General features: G+C 53.5%; 1 protein-coding gene across 1 annotated transcript in view; it reads right to left on the reverse strand.

Moving 5' to 3' along the window:
- Positions 1-18703, reverse strand: part of COL27A1 (collagen type XXVII alpha 1 chain) — a 1047548-nt gene that overhangs the window by 937819 nt on the left and 91026 nt on the right. Inside the window, exon 3 of the mRNA XM_086924958.1 lies at positions 15009-15062. The gene's annotated coding sequence lies outside the window, so the exon portion shown is untranslated. The remainder of the gene's footprint in view (positions 1-15008; positions 15063-18703) is intronic.

An 18703-nucleotide genomic window follows, 5' to 3' on the forward strand; every position in this document is an offset into this window, starting at 1 on the left:
ACGCTATGTGCTGCTGGGAGCCTACATTATGCGGTGATGGGAGCCTACATTATGCGCTGCAGTGGGCCTACATTATTTGCTGCTGGGGGCCTACGCTATGCGCTGCTGGGGGCCTACATTATGCACTGCTGGGAGCCTACATTATGCGCTGCTGGGGGACTACATTATGCGCTGCTGCGGGTCTACATTATGCGCTGATGGGAGCCTACATTATGCGCTGCTGGGAGCCTATTTTTTGTGCTGCTGGGAGCCTACATTATGCGCCGCTGGGGGCCTACATTATGCACTTCTGGGGGCCTACATTATGCGGTGCTGGGAGCCTACATTATGCGGTGCTGGAGGCTTACATGAAGACCGTCACAATGATGAATCTTCGAAGTCACCAAGGCAGAGATGAGAGCTTCCTTCAGCTCTGAAGGAGAGGGGAGGGGTCCTTTAGAGCTGTCAGTGTCAGGCAGAGGGGCCCTGATGCACTGTCAGCGTCAGGCAGGAGGGGCCTGATGCACTGTCAGGCAGAGGGGCCCTGATTCACATGGGTTGCAGATGCCAACCTGGTGTCAAACATGACCCCTAATGTCCACGGTTCTGTAACTGGCGATGGAGACTGCACTGGAGGCCCCACAACGTGTCCCAGAAGAAGGCAGCAACACCGAAGAGCATGACCGAAGAGCATCAATTCACCAGAGAGCATCACCGAAGAGCATCACCGAAGAGCATCACCAAAGAGCATCACCGAAGAGCAACAGCAGAGAGCAGCACCGAAGAGCATCACCAAAGAGCATCACCAAAGAGCACCACCAAAGAGCATCACGAAGAGCATCACCAAAGAGCATCACCGAAGAGCAGCACCAAAGAGCAGCACCAAAGAGCATCACCGAAGAGCATCACCGAAGAGCATCACCAAAGAGCATCACCAAAGAGCATCAAATCACCAAAGAGCAGCACCAAAGAGCAGCACCAAAGAGCATCACCGAAGAGCATCACCGAAGAGCATCACGGAAGAGCAGCACCATAGAGTTTCACTAAAGAGCAGCACCAAAGAGCAGCACCAAAGAGCATCAAATCACCGAAGAGCAGCACCGAAGAGCAGCACCAAACAGCAGCACCGAAGAGCAGCACCGAAGAGCAGCACCAAAGAGCAGCACCAAAGAGCAGCACCAAAGAGCAGCACCAAATAGCAGCACAAAGAGCATCAAATCACCGAAGAGCAGCACCAACGATCATCCCTGAAGAGCAGCACCAAAGAGCAGCACCGAAGAGCAGCACCGAAGAGCAGCACCAAAGACCAGCACCAAATAGCAGCACCAAAGAGCAGCACCAAAGAGCAGCACAGAATAGCATCAAATCACCGAAGAGCAGCACGAAGAGCATCACCGAAGAGCTTCACCAAAGAGCATCATCCAAGAGCATCACCAAAGAGCATCACCGAAGAGCATCACCGAAGATCAGCACCAAAGAGCATCACCAAAGAGCATCACCGAAGAGCACCACCGAAGAGCATCAAATCATCGAAGAGCATCACCAAAGAGCATCACCAAAGAGCATCACCAAAGAGCATCACCGAAGAGCATCACCGAGTAGCATCACCAAAGAGCAGCACCAAAGAGCAGCACCAAAGAGCAGCACCAAAGAGCAGCTTCAAAAAGCATCACGAAAGAGCATCACCAAAGAGCAGCACCGAAGAGCATCACCAAAGAGCATCACCAAAGAGCATCACTAAAGAGCATCACCAAAGAGCATCACCAAAGAGCATCACCAAAGAGCAGCATCAAAGAGCATCACTTAAGAGCATCATCGAAGAGCAGCACCAAAGAGCATCACTAAAGAGCAGCACCAAAGAGCAGCACCAAAGAGCATCACCAAAGAGCATCACCGAAGAGCATCAACGAAGAGCATCATCAATCCCAGAAAGTGCGTTGGGGTGGAAAATCATTTCTAATCAGGCCTCCAAACTCTGGAACTCATTGCCTGTCGAACTTCGCTCACAAGCCTCCAAACTGAGATTCAGAAAATCCTTGAAAACATGGCTGTTCTCCCTGCCCTGATCTGTCTCACATCACCTTCTATTCTACAGCGCCAAGACGCCGCGGCATTCGAGCGCTTAATAAAAACTTCAGTCAGTCAGTCAAAGAGCATCACCAAAGAGCATCACCAGAGAGCATCACCGAAGAGCATCACCGAAGAGCATCACCAAAGAGCATCACTGAAGAGCAGCAGCAGAGAGCAGCACCGAAGAGCATCACCAAAGAGCATCACCAAAGAGCATCACCAAAGAGCATCACGAAGAGCATCATGAAGAGCATCACGAAGAGCAGCACCAAAGAGCAGCACTAAAGAGCAGCACCAAAGAGCATCACCGAAGAGCATCACAGAAGAGCATCACCGAAGAGCAGCACCAAAGAGCAGCACCAAAGAGCATCAAATCACCGAAGAGCACCACCGAAGAGCATCACCGAAGAGCAGCACCAAAGAGCAGCACCGAAGAGCACCACCAAAGAGCAGCACCAAAGAGCACCACCAAAGAGCAGCACCAAAGAGCAGCACCAAAGAGCAGCACCAAAGAGCAGCACAGAAGAGCATCAAATCACCGAAGAGCAGCACCGAAGAGCATCACCGAAGAGCATCACCAAAGAGCATCATCAAAGAGCATCACCAAAGAGCATCACCGAATCGCATCACCGAAGAGCATCATCAAAGAGCATCTCCGAAGAGCAGCACCAAAGAGCGTCACCAAAGAGTATCACCGAAGAGCACCACCGAAGAGCATCAAATCACCAAAGAGCATCACCAAAGAGCATCACCAAAGTCAAGTCAAGTCAAGTCATAAAATTTGTATAGCGCACTACATACCCAGAGGGTTTCAAGGCGCTTAGGAGGGGAGGAGGATTATTTGTCAAATATCCACGTTTTAAGCTGCTTTCTGAACGCTAGGTGGTTCTGGGTGAGGCGAAGGTAAGCGGGGAGTGAGTTCCATGTCTTAGCAGCCAGGTATGAAAAGGATCTGCCTCCCATGGTGGTCTTGTTAATGCGAGGTACCGTGGCGAGGGCTTGGCCGGAAGAACGTAGTTGGCGGGCGGGGGTGTAGAAGGACAGTCGAGAGTTGAGGCAATCTGGTCCAATGTCGTAGAGTGATTTGTGTGCGTGGGTAAGCAGACGGAAAGTGATCCTCTTATTGACGGGTAGCCAGTGGAGGTCTTTAAGGTGACCAGAGATGTGTTCGTTGCGTGGGATGTCTAATATGAGCCTGGCTGAGGCGTTTTGGATTCGTTGGAGTTTCTTCTGGAGTTTAGCGGTGGTGCCTGCGTAGAGGGTGTTTCCGTAGTCCAGTCGGCTCGTGACCAGAGCGTGGGTGACTGTTTTCCTTGTTTCGGAGGGGATCCAGCGAAATGTTTTTTTGAGCATGCGAAGAATGTTGAAGCAGGAAGAGGATACGGCGCTGACTTGTCTGTTCATTGAGAGTGAGGAGTCCAGGATGACGCCAAGGTTCCGTGCGTGGTCTGTCGGGATGGGTGCTTTTCCAAGGGCTTCCGGCCACCAAGAGTCGTCCCATGCAGAGGGGGATGTACCTAAGATGAGGACTTCTGTTTTGTCTGAGTTCAGTTTCAGACGGCTTTGTTTCATCCATTCAGCAACTTTTTTCATTCCTTCGTGTAGGTCAATTTTGGCGGTGCTGGGGTCATTGGTGAGAGAAAGGATCAGTTGGGTGTCGTCCGCGTAAGAGATGATGTTGAGGTTGTGTTGGCGTGCGATGGCTGCGAGGGGGCTCATGTATACGTTGAAGAGGGTGGGACTGAGTGAGGATCCTTGGGGTACGCCGCAAATGACTTCAGAGGCCTCGGACTTGAATGGAGGAAGGCGGACTCTCTGGGTTCTTCCGGTGAGGAACGAGGTGATCCATTTAAGTGCTTTTCCTTGAATTCCGATGTTATTGAGGCGTTGTAGAAGGGTGTTGTGGCAGACTGTATCGAATGCTGCCGAGAGGTCGAGGAGGATGAGGGCGACTGTGTCTCCATTGTCCAGTAGAGTTCGAATGTCGTCTGTTGCTGCGATGAGGGTGGTCTCAGTGCTGTGTTTTGCTCGGAAGCCAGATTGTGAGGGGTCGAGGGATTTGTTGGTTTCGAGTAAGGCGGCGAGCTGGTTGTTGACGGCTTTCTCGATGACTTTGGCCGGGAATGGAAGAAGCGAGATGGGGCGGTAATTTTTGAGTTCGGTGGGGTCCGCTGTTGGTTTTTTCAGAAGGGCGGTGAGTTCAGCTTGTTTCCAGTCTTCAGGGAAGGTAGCGGAGTTGAAGGAGCAGTTGATGACGTCTCGGAGGTGCGGTGCTATGACGGAGTCTGCTTTGTTGAAGATGTGGTGAGGGCATGGGTCTGTGGGGGATCCTGAGTGGATGGAGTTCATCAGGCGGATGGTGTCCTCAGTGGAGATTGGGTCCCAAGCGTTAAGGGTGTTCGCGGGGGGAAGAGGGTCGGCAGATGGTGGGGTGGGTTGGTTTCCGGGTTGGTTGTCAAAGCTGTTGTGGATGTCTGCAATCTTGTTGTGGAAAAAAGAGGCTAGGGAGTCGCAGAGGGTTTGAGAGGGGGTGATGTCGTTGGAGTTGGCTGAGGGATTGGAAAATTCCTTGACGATGTTGAAAAGTTCCTTGCTGTTGTGGGCGTTGTTGTCAAGTCGATCCTTGAATGCTGTTTTGTTGGCTTTTCGGATCAGTTGGTGGTGAGTGCGGGTGGCGCTTTTGAAGGCGTCCTTGGTGCTGGTGGTTGGGTCTTTTTTCCAGGCCTTTTCGAGAGAGCGGCAGAGTTTCTTGGACTTCTTGAGATCGTCGTTGAACCATGAGGCCTTCTTGCTGCCAGGTTTGCTTTGACGTTTTTTCAGTGGAGCTAAGGTGTCGGCGGTGTTGGATAACCATAGGGTGAGGTTGGCGGCGGCTTCGTTGGCGTTAGAAGGGAGGGCTGGGGAGTTTCGAAGGAGCGATGCGGAGATTTGGTCCGTGGTGATTTTCTTCCAGTTTCTTTGCAGGATAGGTTGAGAGTGGTTGATGGGTTTCGGCTTGTTGTAGGTGAAGTGAACGCAGCTGTGGTCAGTCCATAGGAGATCCGTAGTGTGGCTGAAGGAGACATGATTGCTGGATGTGAAGATGGGGTCTAGTGTGTGACCTGCGATGTGGGTGGGGGAAGTGACTAGTTGTTTAAGTCCTAGGTTGGCGAGGTTGTCCAAGAGGGTGGTGGTGTTGCGGTCGTTGATCTTTTCAAGGTGAAAGTTGAGGTCTCCCAGAAGGATGTAGTCTTTGGAGGGGAGTGCGTGTGGAGTGACGAAGTCCGCGATGTCTTCACTGAATTTTGCGCGGGGTCCAGGTGGTCTGTAGAGGAGGGTGCCTCTGAGTGTGGTGTTGGGGTCGATGTGGATCTGGAAGTGAAGGTGTTCGGAGTTGGCGAGGTTGGCGTCAGAGCTGGTTGAGATGCGGATTGATTTCTTATGGACGATAGCGATTCCTCCTCCTGTGTGGCTGGTACGGTCTTTGCGGGTGATTTTGTAGTCTTCAGGGATGGCAATGGTTATGTCTGGTGCGGAGGAGGCATTCATCCATGTTTCCGTAAGGAAGGCGACGTCTGGAGAGAAGGTGTCTAGTAGGTTCCATAGGTCAATGGCGTGCCTGTGCACCGATCACCGAGTAGCATCACCAAAGAGCAGCACCAAAGAGCATCACCAAAGAGCAGCACCAAAGAGCATCACCAAAGTGCATCACCAAAGTGCATCATCAAAGAGCATCACCGAAGAGCATCACCGAAGAGCATCACCAAAGAGCAGCACCAAAGAGCAGCACCAAAGAGCATCACCAAAGAGCAGCACCGAAGAGCATCACCAAAGAGAAGCACCAAAGAGCAGCACCAAAGAGCAGCACCAAAGAGCAGCACCAAAGAGCAGCACCAAAGGGCATCACCAAAGAGCATCACCAAAGAGCAGCACCAAAGAGCATCACCAAAGAGCAGCACCGAAGAGCATCACCAAAGAGCAGCACCAAAGAGCAGCACCAAAGAGCAGCACCAAAGAGCATCACCAAAGAGCAGCACAGAAGAGCATCACCAAAGAGCATCACTGAAGAGCAGCACCGAAGAGCATCACCAAAGTGCATCACCAAAGAGCAGCACCGAAGAGCATCACCAAAGAGCAGCACCAAAGAGCAGCACCGAAGAGCATCACCAAAGAGCAGCACCAAAGAGCAGCACCAAAGAGCAGCACCAAAGAGCAGCACCAAAGAGCAGCACCAAAGAGCAGCACCAAAGGGCATCACCAAAGAGCATCACCAAAGAGCAGCACCAAAGAGCATCACCAAAGAGCAGCACAGAAGAGCATCACCAAAGTGCATCATCAAAGAGCAGCTTCAAAAAGCATCACGAAAGAGCAGCATCAAAGAGCAGCAGCAGAGAGCAGCACCGAAGAGCATCACCGAAGAGCAGCACCAAAGAGCATCACCAAAGAGCATCTCTTCGGTCCACTCCGAGTGAAGCTTCAGCAGTGTCTCTGCATCCATCCAGCGGCTCCTCGTGCAGGCGTGACATTGAGTGACAGCTGTTTGAGGGTTTGAGGGACCAGCACAACTGTGGGGGTGTCGTCGGCACCGGAAAGGACTGAGCAGCCGAGCGATCGAAGGAGCTCGATGGGTAATGTGCGTGTTAACAGAGGAGGGCCCCGCGAATAGATAGAAAGGAGCTCGATCGATCGATCCAGTGGATCAAGAGGGGGTGGTCAACTGTATCGAAAGTGGCCGACAGGCCAAGTAAAGTCAAGGGGCTTCCCCCCCATTATTGACAACGACCCTGATGTCTTTGACAATGGCCCTCCTTTCTTTGATAATGGCCCTGATTTATACGACAATGGCCCATATTTCTTCAACAATGGCCCTGATGTCTTCTACAATGGCCCTGATTTCTTCAACAATGGCCCTGATGTCTTTGACAATGGCCCTGATGTCTTTGCCAATGGCCCTGATTTCTTCCACAATGGCCCCATTTTTTTTGACAATGGCCCCGATTTCTTCCACAATGCCCTGATTTCTTTTACAATGGCCCTCATTTCTTCGACAATGGCCCTGATGTCTTCGAGAATGGCCCTGATTTCTTCGACAATTGCCCTGATGTCTTCGAGAATGGTTCTGATTTCTTCGACAATGGCCCTGATTTCTTCGACAATTGCCCCGATGTCTTTGGCAATGGCCCTGATGTCTTTGACAATGGCCCTGATCTCTTCAACAATGGCCCCGATGTCTTTGGCAATGGCCCTGATGTCTTTGACAATGGAAAAAGGATTTTTTGCCGGGCGCACAGCGTTTTTAGTAAGTTGTTAAGTTTGTATGGATCTCCAGAGTATCGCCTTCTGTCTGGAGGCGTAATGTACTGAAAATGAAAGGGTTGCACTCTCAACACTGAGAGATGTCCTCCAGGATCCAGAGAAGTCCTTGTTTCAAGGTTTCACACAAAGATTATGACTCTGCTCAAAGAATTGTAATCTGAATATTTATTCAAATATATTCATGGCTTGTTGAGTTCACAAGCGTTTGCTGCTGTTCATGTTCCTTTAATATTTCGCACTCATACCATCCCAATGCATTTCGGCATTTCCATTATGCCTTCATCTGGGGATATATTTCTAAAAACGAAGAAATGCTTGTATTTTACATCATGTCAAAAAAATAGTTCATAGGCTGCCTAATGCATGCTGAATTATTATATAACAGCGAGTTCATGCGATGTACATGGTCAGAAGACTGGTTTATCATAATAAAGGGTGATATAACGTGAAAGAAGGATCATAGATGAAATAATAAAGTCTAAAGCACATGGTGAAAAGCCTGTGCATTCTGTTACTCGTTCATGCTGTTAAAAGAATAACGTGTGCATTTCGGCTACTTCATTGAAATAAACGGAGTGGTGTGAGTTAAATAAGATTAAAGGCGTGAATATGCCGTGTGAAACTCCTAAGTTTAGCATTAAATGAACACCTCAGTGCCTTACAGGTTACGTGGCTAAAAGAGCGCTTACCGCGAAAGTACGTCCGTGACAGTCAAAGCTGTAACTGGGTTCAGGAAAGGTCTGTCACCCGGAAGTGAATATACAAGAAAGGTAGCGTGAGGGCGCGACCTGATAGGGACTGTGTACAAAGTGAAATGCGGGGGTGAAAACGGGTAGGGAGCACGTTGAAAAAGTCAGTTATTAGAAGATGGTGAAAAAATAGTAGAAAATCGGAAAATAAAACCGGGGGTTCACTAAAAATCACAATGAATCATAATACTAGAACTGACATGTGATATAATTATGCGAGGCTAAGTAAACAAAATACTGTGATTCAACATGAGTTACAAGCTTTAAATGGTGAAATGAAAAAACCACTCTGCGCTAGTAAGGAGTCATTGGCTGGGGCCCCAGCTATTCAAAGATAACATAAATATTCCACTCGGTCATTTAGGCCGAATGGTTTCATGCTGCTTAAGGTGAAAATCCAATAGTTTTCTCTTTTTAATAGTTCCTGATGATTGTCTTTACCCTCTTGTTGTTTGACAGTTTCCAACACGCAATATCTCAGCTGGCTGATGCCATGGCCTGCTTCCAAAAAGTGTTGAGCTACGGTGGATTTTAGATGCTTGTTCCTTATGTTCGATTTATGCTCATTCAATCTTATCTTGAGTTTTCTCTGAGTTTGTCCGACGTAAATCTTGCCGCATGGGCATTTCAACATGTACACTGCGTTGCTGGTATCACAGGTTGCTGTAGCTCTTACTTTAATTTTGTTGCCCTTCATGGGGTGGTTAACTGTAATCCCTTGGATGACATTATTACAGTGGTTGCAGTTTCTGCATGGGATTGTTCCTTTGTATTCTATGTTGGTTGAGGGAGTTTTTAACAGTTCTCCTAAGTTTCTTGCTCTTGTGAAAGCAAAGGTGGGTTGAGTGTCAAAGATTTTATTGAAATCAGGCTCTATCCTTAGGATTTCCCAATGTTTTCTAATTATTTGTTTGAATTGGTGACTTGCTGTGGAATATTTAGAAACTATGGTGATTGCATCTGTATCAGTTGTCGGAGTATAAGCAAGCAGTTGACTTCTGGTTTTGGTTTCTGATCGTTGGATAGCCTGCTCGAGGACATGATGTGGGTACCCTCGGGCTTTAAATCTTTGACAATGGCTCTGATTTCTTCCTCAATGGCCCTCATTTCTTTTATCATGGCCCTCATTTCTTCGACAATGGCCCTGATGTCTTCAACAATGGCCAATGGCCCTGATTTCTTCAACAATGGCCCTGATGTCTTTGACAATGGCCCTGATGTCTTTGACAATGGCCCTGATGTCTTTGACAATGGCCCTGATTTCTTCTACAATGGCCTTAATTTCTTCGACAATTGCCCTGATGTCTTCGACAATGGCCCTGATTCCTTCGACAATGGCCCTGATTTCTTCGACAATGGCCCTGATGTCTTTGACAATGGCCCTGATGTCTTCTACAATGGCCCTGATTTCTTCTACAATGGCCTTAATTTCTTCGACAATTGCCCTGATGTCTTCGACAATGGCCCTGATTCCTTCGACAATGGCCCTGATGTCTTCGACAATGGCCCTGATTTCATCAGTCTCTTCTCTAAGAGCTGGTTCTGTGCAGTAGTTTGTTCTAAACCTATGTTGACCCGCGTAAAGGATGTTGGTGGATTCCACAAAGGCCCTGATTTCCTTCCTCAAACTTTACTCTCGGATCTGTGCTGGGGGAGTGGGCCTGAAGTTTTCCACTTCCAAGGGCTTCAGCGAGGGTTTTTCAAAAGTGTTCTGTGGAGGCTTTCTTCCCGCCAGTGGAAAGCTTCCAGGCAGGATGGACTTCAAGAGGCAGCGATGAGGTTCTCGCCATCCGATGGAGAGGCCGCGGAGGGCGGGGTCCGTGGGGGGGAGGGGGTGATTCAGAGCCTTCAGGTAATGAAGTCCCCTTGTCCTCTGTGAGGGGCGTCCCTGCGCTTGTGGGTTGTCAGGCATTGAGGACAGCCAGGCATTGAGGGCTGCCAGGCCTTGAGGGCTGTCAGGCATTGAGGGCTGTCAGGCATTGAGGACTGCCAGGCATTGAGGGCTGTCACGCATTGAGGGCTGCCAGGCATTGAGGGCTGTCAGGCATTGAGGGCTGCCAGGCATTGAGGACTGCCGGGCATTTAGGGCTGTCAGGCTATGAGGGCTGTCAGGCCTTGAGGGCAGCCAGGCATTGAGGGATGTCAGGCTTTGAGGGCTGTCAGGCATTGAGGGCTGTCAGGCATTGAGGGCTGCCAGGCATTGAGGGCTGCCAGGCATTGAGGGCAGCTAGGCATTGAGGGCTGCCAGGCATTGAGGGCTGTCACACATTGAGGGCTGCCAGGCATTGAGGGCAGCCAGGCATTGAGGGATGTCAGGCATTGAGGGTTGCCAGGCATTGAGGGCTGCCAGGCATTGAGGGCTGTCAGGCATTGAGGGCTGTCAGGCATTGAGAGCTGCCAGGCATTGAGGACTGCCAGGCATTGAGGGCTGTCACGCATTGAGGGCTGCCAGGCATTGAGGGCTGTCAGGCATTGAGGGCTGCCAGGCATTGAGGACTGCCGGGCATTTAGGGCTGTCAGGCTATGAGGGCTGTCAGGCCTTGAGGGCAGCCAGGCATTGAGGGATGTCAGGCTTTGAGGGCTGTCAGGCATTGAGGGCTGTCAGGCATTGAGGGCTGCCAGGCATTGAGGGCTGCCAGGCATTGAAGGCAGCCAGGCATTGAGGGCTGCCAGGCATTGAGGGCTGTCACACATTGAGGGCTGCCAGGCATTGAGGGCAGCCAGGCATTGAGGGATGTCAGGCATTGAGGGTTGCCAGGCATTGAGGGCTGCCAGGCATTGAGGGCTGTCAGGCATTGAGGGCTGTCAGGCATTGAGGGCTGCCAAGCATTGAGGACTGTCACGCATTGAGGGCTGCCAGGCATTGAGGGCTTTCAGGCATTGAGGGCAGCCAGGCATTGAGGGCTGTCAGGCGATGAGGGCTGCCAGGCTATGAGGGCTGCCAGGCATTGAGGGCAGCCAGGCATTGAGGGCAGCCAGGCATTGAGGGCTTTCAGGCATTGAGGGCTGCCAGGCATTGAGGGCTGTCAGGCTATGAGGGCTGCCAGGCATTGAGGACTGCCGGGCATTGAGGGCTGTCGGGCATTGAGGGCTGTCAGGCCTTGAGGGCAGCCAGGCATTGAGGGCTGTCAGGCTATGAGGGCAGCCAGGCTATGAGGGCTGTCAGGCATTGAGGGCAGCCGGGCATTGAGGGCTGTCGGGCATTGAGGGCTGTCAGGCCTTGAGGACAGCCAGGCATTGAGGGCAGCCAGGCATTGAGGGCTGTCAGGCATTGAGGGCTGCCAGGCATTGAGGGCTGCCAGGCATTGAGGGCTGTCAGGCTATGAGGGCTGTCAGGCATTGAGGGCTGTCGGGCATTGAGGGCTGTCGGGCATTGAGGGCTGCCAGGCATTGAGGGCTGTCGGGCATTGAGGGTAGCCAGGCATTGAGGGCAGCCAGGCATTGCGGGCTTTCAGGCATTGAGTGCTGTCAGGCATTGAGGGCTGCCAGGCTATGAGGGCTGCCAGGCTATGAGGGCTGCCAGGCTATGAGGGCTGCCAGGCATTGAGGGCTGTCACGCATTGAGGGCTGCCAGGCTATGAGGGCTGCCAGGCATTGAGGGCTGCCAGGCATTGAGGGCAGCCAGGCATTTAGGGCTGCCAGGCATTGAGGGTAGCCAGGCATTGAGGGCTGCCAGGCATTGAGGGCTTCCAGGCATTGAGGGCAGCCAGGCATTGAGGGCTTCCAGGCATTGAGGGCTGCCAGGCATTGAGGACTGTCGGGCATTGAGGGCTGTCAGGCCTTGAGGACAGCCAGGCATTGAGGGCAGCCAGGCATTGAGGGCTGCCAGGCTATGAGGGCTGCCAGGCATTGAGGGCTGCCAGGCATTGAGGGCAGCCAGGCATTTAGGGCTGCCAGGCATTGAGGGTAGCCAGGCATTGAGGGCTGCCAGGCATTGAGGGCTTCCAGGCATTGAGGGCAGCCAGGCATTGAGGGCTTCCAGGCATTGAGGGCTGCCAGGCATTGAGGACTGTCAGGCTATGAGGACAGCCAGGCTATGAGGGCTGTCGGGCATTGAGGGCAGCCGGGCATTGAGGGCTGTCGGGCATTGAGGGCTGTCGGGCATTGAGGGCAGCCAGGCATTGAGGGCAGCCAGGCATTGAGGGCAGCCAGGCATTGAGGGTTGCCAGGCATTGAGGTTTGCCAGGCATTGAGGGCTGCCAGGCATTGAGGGCTGCCAGGCATTGAGGGCTGTCAGGCATTGTGGGCTGCCAGGCATTCAGGACTGTCAGGCATTGCGGGCTGCCAGGCATTGAGGGCAGCCAGGCATTGAGGGTTGCCAGGCATTGAGGGCCATCAGGCATTGCGGGCTGCCAGGCATTGAGGGCTGTCACGCATTGAGGGCAGACAGGCATTGAGGGCTGCCAGGCATTGAGGGTTGCCAGGCATTGAGGGCTGCCAGGCATTGAGGGCTGTCGGGCATTGAGGGCTGCCGGGCATTGAGGGCTGTCTGGCATTGAGGGCAGCCAGGCATTCAGGGCTTTCAGGCATTGAGGGCTGTCAGGCTTTGAGGGCTGATGGGCATTGAGGGCTGCCAGGCATTGAGGGCTGCCAGGCATTGAGGGCTGCCAGGCATTGAGGGCTGCCAGGCATTGGGGTAGCCAGGCTATGAGAGCTGCCAGGCATTGTGGGTAGACAGGCATTGAGGGCTGTCAGGCATTGAGGGCTGCCAGGCATTGAGGGCTGTCAGGCATTCAGGGCTGCCGGGCATTGAGGGCAGCCGGTCATTGAGGGAAGCCGGGCATTGAGGGCTGCCAGGTATTGAGGGCTGCCAGGCATTGAGGGCTGTCGGGCATTGAGGGCTGCCGGGCATTGAGGGCTGCCGGGCATTGAGGGCAGCCGGGCATTGAGGGCTGCCAGGCATTGAGGGCAGCCAGGCATTGAGGGCAGCCAGGCATTGAGGGTTGCGAGGCATCGAGGGCAGCCAGACATTGAGGGTTGCCAGGCATTGAGGGCAGCCAGGCATTGAGGGCAGCCAGGCATTGAGGGCTGTCAGGCATTGAGGGCAGCCAGGCATTGAGGGCAGCCAGGCATTGAGGACTGTCAGGCATTGAGGGCCTTGTTTTGAGGTCATGTTTACCTATGGCTCACAGGAAGGGGAGGAGCCACAGCCAGGAGATGTGTTTCTTTCAAGTTGCAGCCCACTCGTCGCATAGTGTGGAGAAGTGTGGCTCACTGGTTAGAGGAGGCAGACCTGGAAGCCGAGGTCAGCCCGGCACCAGGGTTCAATTCCCGGCTCGGCGGGGTCTTGAGTCCTAAAATGTCCATGGACTCGACAATTCTCGCTCCGGTGCCTACTCGATTCACGGGTTCACACTCTGCGACTCTGGGCAATAGCTTGCTTAATCTCCACAACGGCCCCTCGTGGCGGGATGCCTGGCTTTCACCTTGCGGATACCCTGCCGGGGTTATCTCACAGGGGAATACCAGGACGGGTTCCCTAAGCAAGCGCTTAGAAACCGCTCGGTGATTTGCCCTATATAAATTCCTGTACAAAAAAAAAAAATTCCTGTACATAGTTGGTGGGGGGCAGGACTCGCAGTGATATACTCTGAAACACACACTCCACACCCAACACATCACAAGACACAACCGTGTGTGTCACAAGGAGCCCCGGCATTGCACCCCTGCAGTGGGAGCCCCGCCCCCAGCGTCATGTCTCATAGGGTATACAACTGTGGCAAATCAGCGGGGCAGATTTACAAGCCGCCGTTTCGTCACTTCTGTGACACAGCGGCGGCGTAACGCCATGTTGCGCCTTATTTACCAATGTGACGCATCTAGGGAGACGCGACACGTTGTAAAGCCCTGCGCCGCTTTAAACCTGCATTAGGTTTAACGCATGCAGGGTGGGCGTTCCGTCGCAAGGAAGCCCCGTAAAAGTGACGCAGTGAAATCCACCAGATTTCACTAAGTCACTTTTACGTTCATGCTGCGTCAAAACCCTGCACCTGCTTGAAGCAGGCGTAAGGAGTGACTCAGCATGTTAGGTATAGGGCACCCCTGAGCACTGCTGGAGTTGCGTCGCGCTTGCGACACGACCTCAGCAATGCGTCACACTTACAACATCAGATGCGTCACGCATCTCTCTAGCCTTGCGCCACGATGCGCCGCATTGTAAATGTAATACATGCGTGGTGGAGCAAGGGTAGAATTGCATGTTGCATCTTTACTTGCGCAGGGATGCGCCAGTCCTTGTAAATCTGCCCCCGGACTTTGATCCCATCCTGCTTTTCTAATGATTCATGTGCTGTCAAAGAGCATCAACAACTGTGCAAGAGGCAGGAAAAAGCCTAGTGCGTCCATAGCGCCTCCAGCCGAAGAGGAGAGCCTGCTCATAGCGCCAAGAAGCCTCTAGTGCGTCCATAGCGCCTCCAGCCACAGAGGAGCCTGCTCATAGCACCAAGAGGCCTCTAGTGCATCCATAGCGCCTCCAGCCGAAGAGGAGAGCCTGCTCATAGCGCCAAGAAGCCTCTAGTGCGTTAATAGGGCCTCCAGCCAGAGAGGAGCCTGCTCATAGCGCCAAGAAGCCTCTAGGGCGTCCATAGCGCCTCCAGCCAGAGAGAAGCCTACTCATAGCGCCAAGAAGCCTCTAGTGCGTTCATAGGGCCTCCAGCCAGAGAGGAGCCTGCTCATAGTGCCAAGAAGCCTCTAGTGCGTCCATAGCGCCTCCAGCCAGAGAGGAGCCTGCTCATAGCGTCAAGAGGCCTCTAGTGCGTCCATAGCGCCTCCAGCCAGAGAGGAGCCTGCTCATAGCGCCAAGAAGCCTCTAATGCATCCATAGCGCCTGCAGCCGAAGAGGAGAGCCTGCTCATAGCGCCAAGAGGCCCCTGTGACTTCGAAACTGCGCAGCGCACGCAGAGGCGCATCTCTTACCTTCCGCCCCACAGGCCCAGGGAGACCGGTCAGTCCGGGCAGGCCGAGCGCCCCCTGAAAGAAGAGCAGAGACACAGGTCAGCACAGACAGACCGACACACAGACAGACAGACCGACCGACAGGCCGACAGACGGACAGACAAACACACACAGACAGACAGACCGACAGGCCGACTGACCGACAGACAGACGGACACACAGACAGACAGACCGACAGACCGACAGACAGACACACAGACACACAGACAGACAGACAGACCGACAGGCCTACAGACCGACAGGCAGATGGACAAACAGACAGCCTTCCGGGACCTTCACTCTGGACTCTGCTTTACAATTACAAGGCCACATTCTGACACCTCTAAAGGGCTACAGGCAACTGTCACAGCTACAGGAGACTGTCCATTGTTAGGAGACTGTCCTAGCCACATTAGACTGCCCCATCTACAGCAGACTGTCCCACCCACAGGAGACTGCCCATTGGTAAGAGACTGCCCCACCCACAGGAGACTGTCCCACCCGCAGGAGACTTCCCATCAGTAGGAGACTGCCCCACCAGCAGGAGACTGTCCCACCTGCAGGAGACTGCCCCACCCGCAGGAGACTGCCCCATCCACAGGAGACTGCCCCATCCACAGGAGAATGTCCCACCTGCAGGAGACTGTCCCACCCGCAGGAGACTGTCCCATCCGCAGGAGACTGTCCCATCCGCAGGAGACTGTCCCATCCGCAGGAGACTGTCCCACCCACAGGAGACTGTCCCATCTACAGGAGACTGCCCCACCCACAGGAGACTGCCCCACCCGCATGAGACTGTCCCATCTGCAGAAGACTGCCCCACCCGCAGGAGACTGTCCCACCCGCATGAGACTGTCCCACCCGCATGAGACTGTCCCATCCACAGGAGACTGTCCCACCCGCATGAGACTGTCCCATCTGCAGGAGACTGCTACGCCTAAGAGAGTGAGGAGAATGTTTAAGAAGACAATGGTCAGGTCCTTGGGTGTTAGTAAGTTACAAACACAGTTGTCCATGTCAGGGAGATGCAAAGGAGAGGGAATAAGTATAGACTCTGAATCAGTGCTATAGTAAGGCTGTCCAGCCGGACAGGGATATTATAATAATAGAAATTGGGTAAAGAAAAGGAAAAACAATAAGACAACAATTAGTAACTAAACGAATAAAACGCACATCCTTAACAACAAGGTGCTGAATTAAGCTAGTGATAAGCCGGAGGGTTCGACGTTGCAATTGCCAGGTCACCTTAACTCAAGCCACCAACCACAGTCATTATCTACCCCGCCATTCTCAGTGCCCAGGTGCCTCATGAGCGGCTCCACCTTGGCGTATCACTAGCTTAATTCTTCAATACAGTTTTTTCAGAATGTTGCCTTTCCTCATTCAACACTGATCACGAGCCGTCTTCATGGTCCGCCACACTAATCATGATATAGGCTTCTGGCCCCTAGCACAAGACTTCGTCATAATGGATGCGTGTCACCCGTTCCTCACCAGCACCTTGTTATTAAGGATGTGCGTTTAATTTCTTTATTTTCCAATTGTTTTTTTTCTTTTCTTTTCCCCATTTCTTCTATTTCTTTTCACAGGCAATTCTTTCTCAGGCATGTAATATTATGTCCTGATGATGATCCCAGTATTGTTTTTACGGGATCGAAACGTCATCGACTTACATCTCATCATAAACACAACTCAATTCATTACTTATGTGTAAAGGTGTGATCGTACCTGAGAGCTGACTGGATCCAGAGCCTGGAGGCCCCTCTGGCACTGTGCAGGGGGGCCTGAGAGCTGACTGGGTCCGGAACATGGGGGCCCCTCGGGAACTGGGCCTGAGAGCTGACTGTGTCTGGAGCCTGGGAGCCCCTTCGGTACTGTGCATGGGCGGGACTGAGAACTGATGGTCTGGAGCCTGGGGCCCCTCCGGTACTCGGCCTAGGAGCTGACTGGGTCCGGAGCCTGCGGCCACTCGGGAACTGGGCCTGAGAACTGACGGTCCGGAGCCTGGGGCCCCTCAGGAACTGGGCCTAAGAGCTGACTGGGTCCGGAGCCTGCGGCCCCTCCGGTACTGGGCCTGAGAGGCAACTGGGTCCGGAGGCTGGGGCCCCACGGGAACTGGGCCTGAGAGTCGACAGGGTCCGGAGCCTGGGGGCCCCTCTGCCACTGTGCACAGGGTTCCTGAGAGCTGACTGGGTCCGGAGCCTGGGGCCCCTCGGGAACTGGGCCTGAGAGCTGACTGGGTCCGGAGCATGGGGGCCCCTCGGGAACTGGGCCTGAGAGCTAACTGGGTCCGGAGCCTCAAGTTATGTTATGCCACTAAAAGGGGCCAGTATGATACAGGTGGCAGCTTGCCTCTGCTCGAGTCCAACCCCTTGTATGTGCGGTATCCATTTTACATTATGTGTATACCAGTCCCAGAGAAGTACATTCTCTTCCTACCACGCGAGAGCTGCTCCCTTTAAGCTTGTTTTGGACCCCATTAGCAGGGAAGCACATTGAAGTATCAAAAGCTAGCCCCTTCTGTGTACAACCCCCACTGAAGCCACGCAGTCGGCTCTGCATCCTCTTGGGCATAGATTTATCTGTGTCACATGGAGAGGGCAGGAAGATATCCTCTCCTTGCTCAGGCCAATGCTTCGAGCACCATGGTGCAAGGGTGCCTGCGTTGCATGCAGCATGGTGCAAGGGTGCCTGCGTTGCATGCGCCATGGTGCAAGGGTGCCTCTGTTGCATGCAGCATGGTGCAAGGGTGCCTGCGCTGCACGCGCCATGGTGTAAGGGTGCCTGCGTTGCATGCACCTTGGTGCAAGGGTGCCTGCGTTGCATGCAGCATGGTACATGTGTGCCTGGGTTGCATGCAGCATGGTGCAAGGGTGCCTGCGCTGCACGCGCCATGGTGGTAGGGTGCCTGCATTGCATGCACCTTGGTGCAAGGGTGCCTGCGTTGCATGCGCCATGGTGCAAGGGTGCCTGCATTGCATGCAGCATGGTGCATGTGTGCCTGGGTTGCATGCAGCATGGTGCAAGGGTGCCTGCGCTGCACGCGCCATGGTGTAAGGGTGCCTGCAATGCATGCACCATGGTGCAAGGGTGCCTGAGTTGCATGCGCCATGGTGCAAGGGTGCCTGCGTTGCATGCACCATGGTGCAAGGATGCCTGCGTTGCATGCAGCATGGTGCAAGGGTGCCTGAGTTGCATGCAGCATGGTGCAAGGGTGCCTGAGTTGCATGCGCCATGGTGCAAGGGTGCCTGCAATGCATGCACCATGGTGCAAGGGTGCCTGCGTTGCATGCAAAATGGTGCAAGGGTGCCTGCGTTGCATGCAGCATGGTGCAAGGGTGCCTGAGTTGCATGCACCATGGTGCAAGGATGCCTGCGTTGCATGCAGCATGGTGCAAGGGTGCCTGAGTTGCATGCAGCATGGTGCAAGGGTGCCTGAGTTGCATGCGCCATGGTGCAAGGGTGCCTGCGTTGCACGCGCCATGGTGCAAAGGTGCCTCTGTTGCATGCAGCATGGTGCAAGGGTGCCTGAGTTGCATGCGCCATGGTGCAAGGGTGCCTGCGTTGCATGCGCCATGGTGCAAGGGTGCCTGAGTTGCATGCACCTTGGTGCAAGGGTGCCTGCGTTGCATGCGCCATGGTGCAAGGGTGCCTGTGTTGCATGCGCCATGGTGCAA

This window comes from Lissotriton vulgaris, chromosome 5, assembly GCF_964263255.1.
Source record: "Lissotriton vulgaris chromosome 5, aLisVul1.2, whole genome shotgun sequence".
Lineage (NCBI taxonomy): Eukaryota > Metazoa > Chordata > Amphibia > Caudata > Salamandridae > Lissotriton > Lissotriton vulgaris.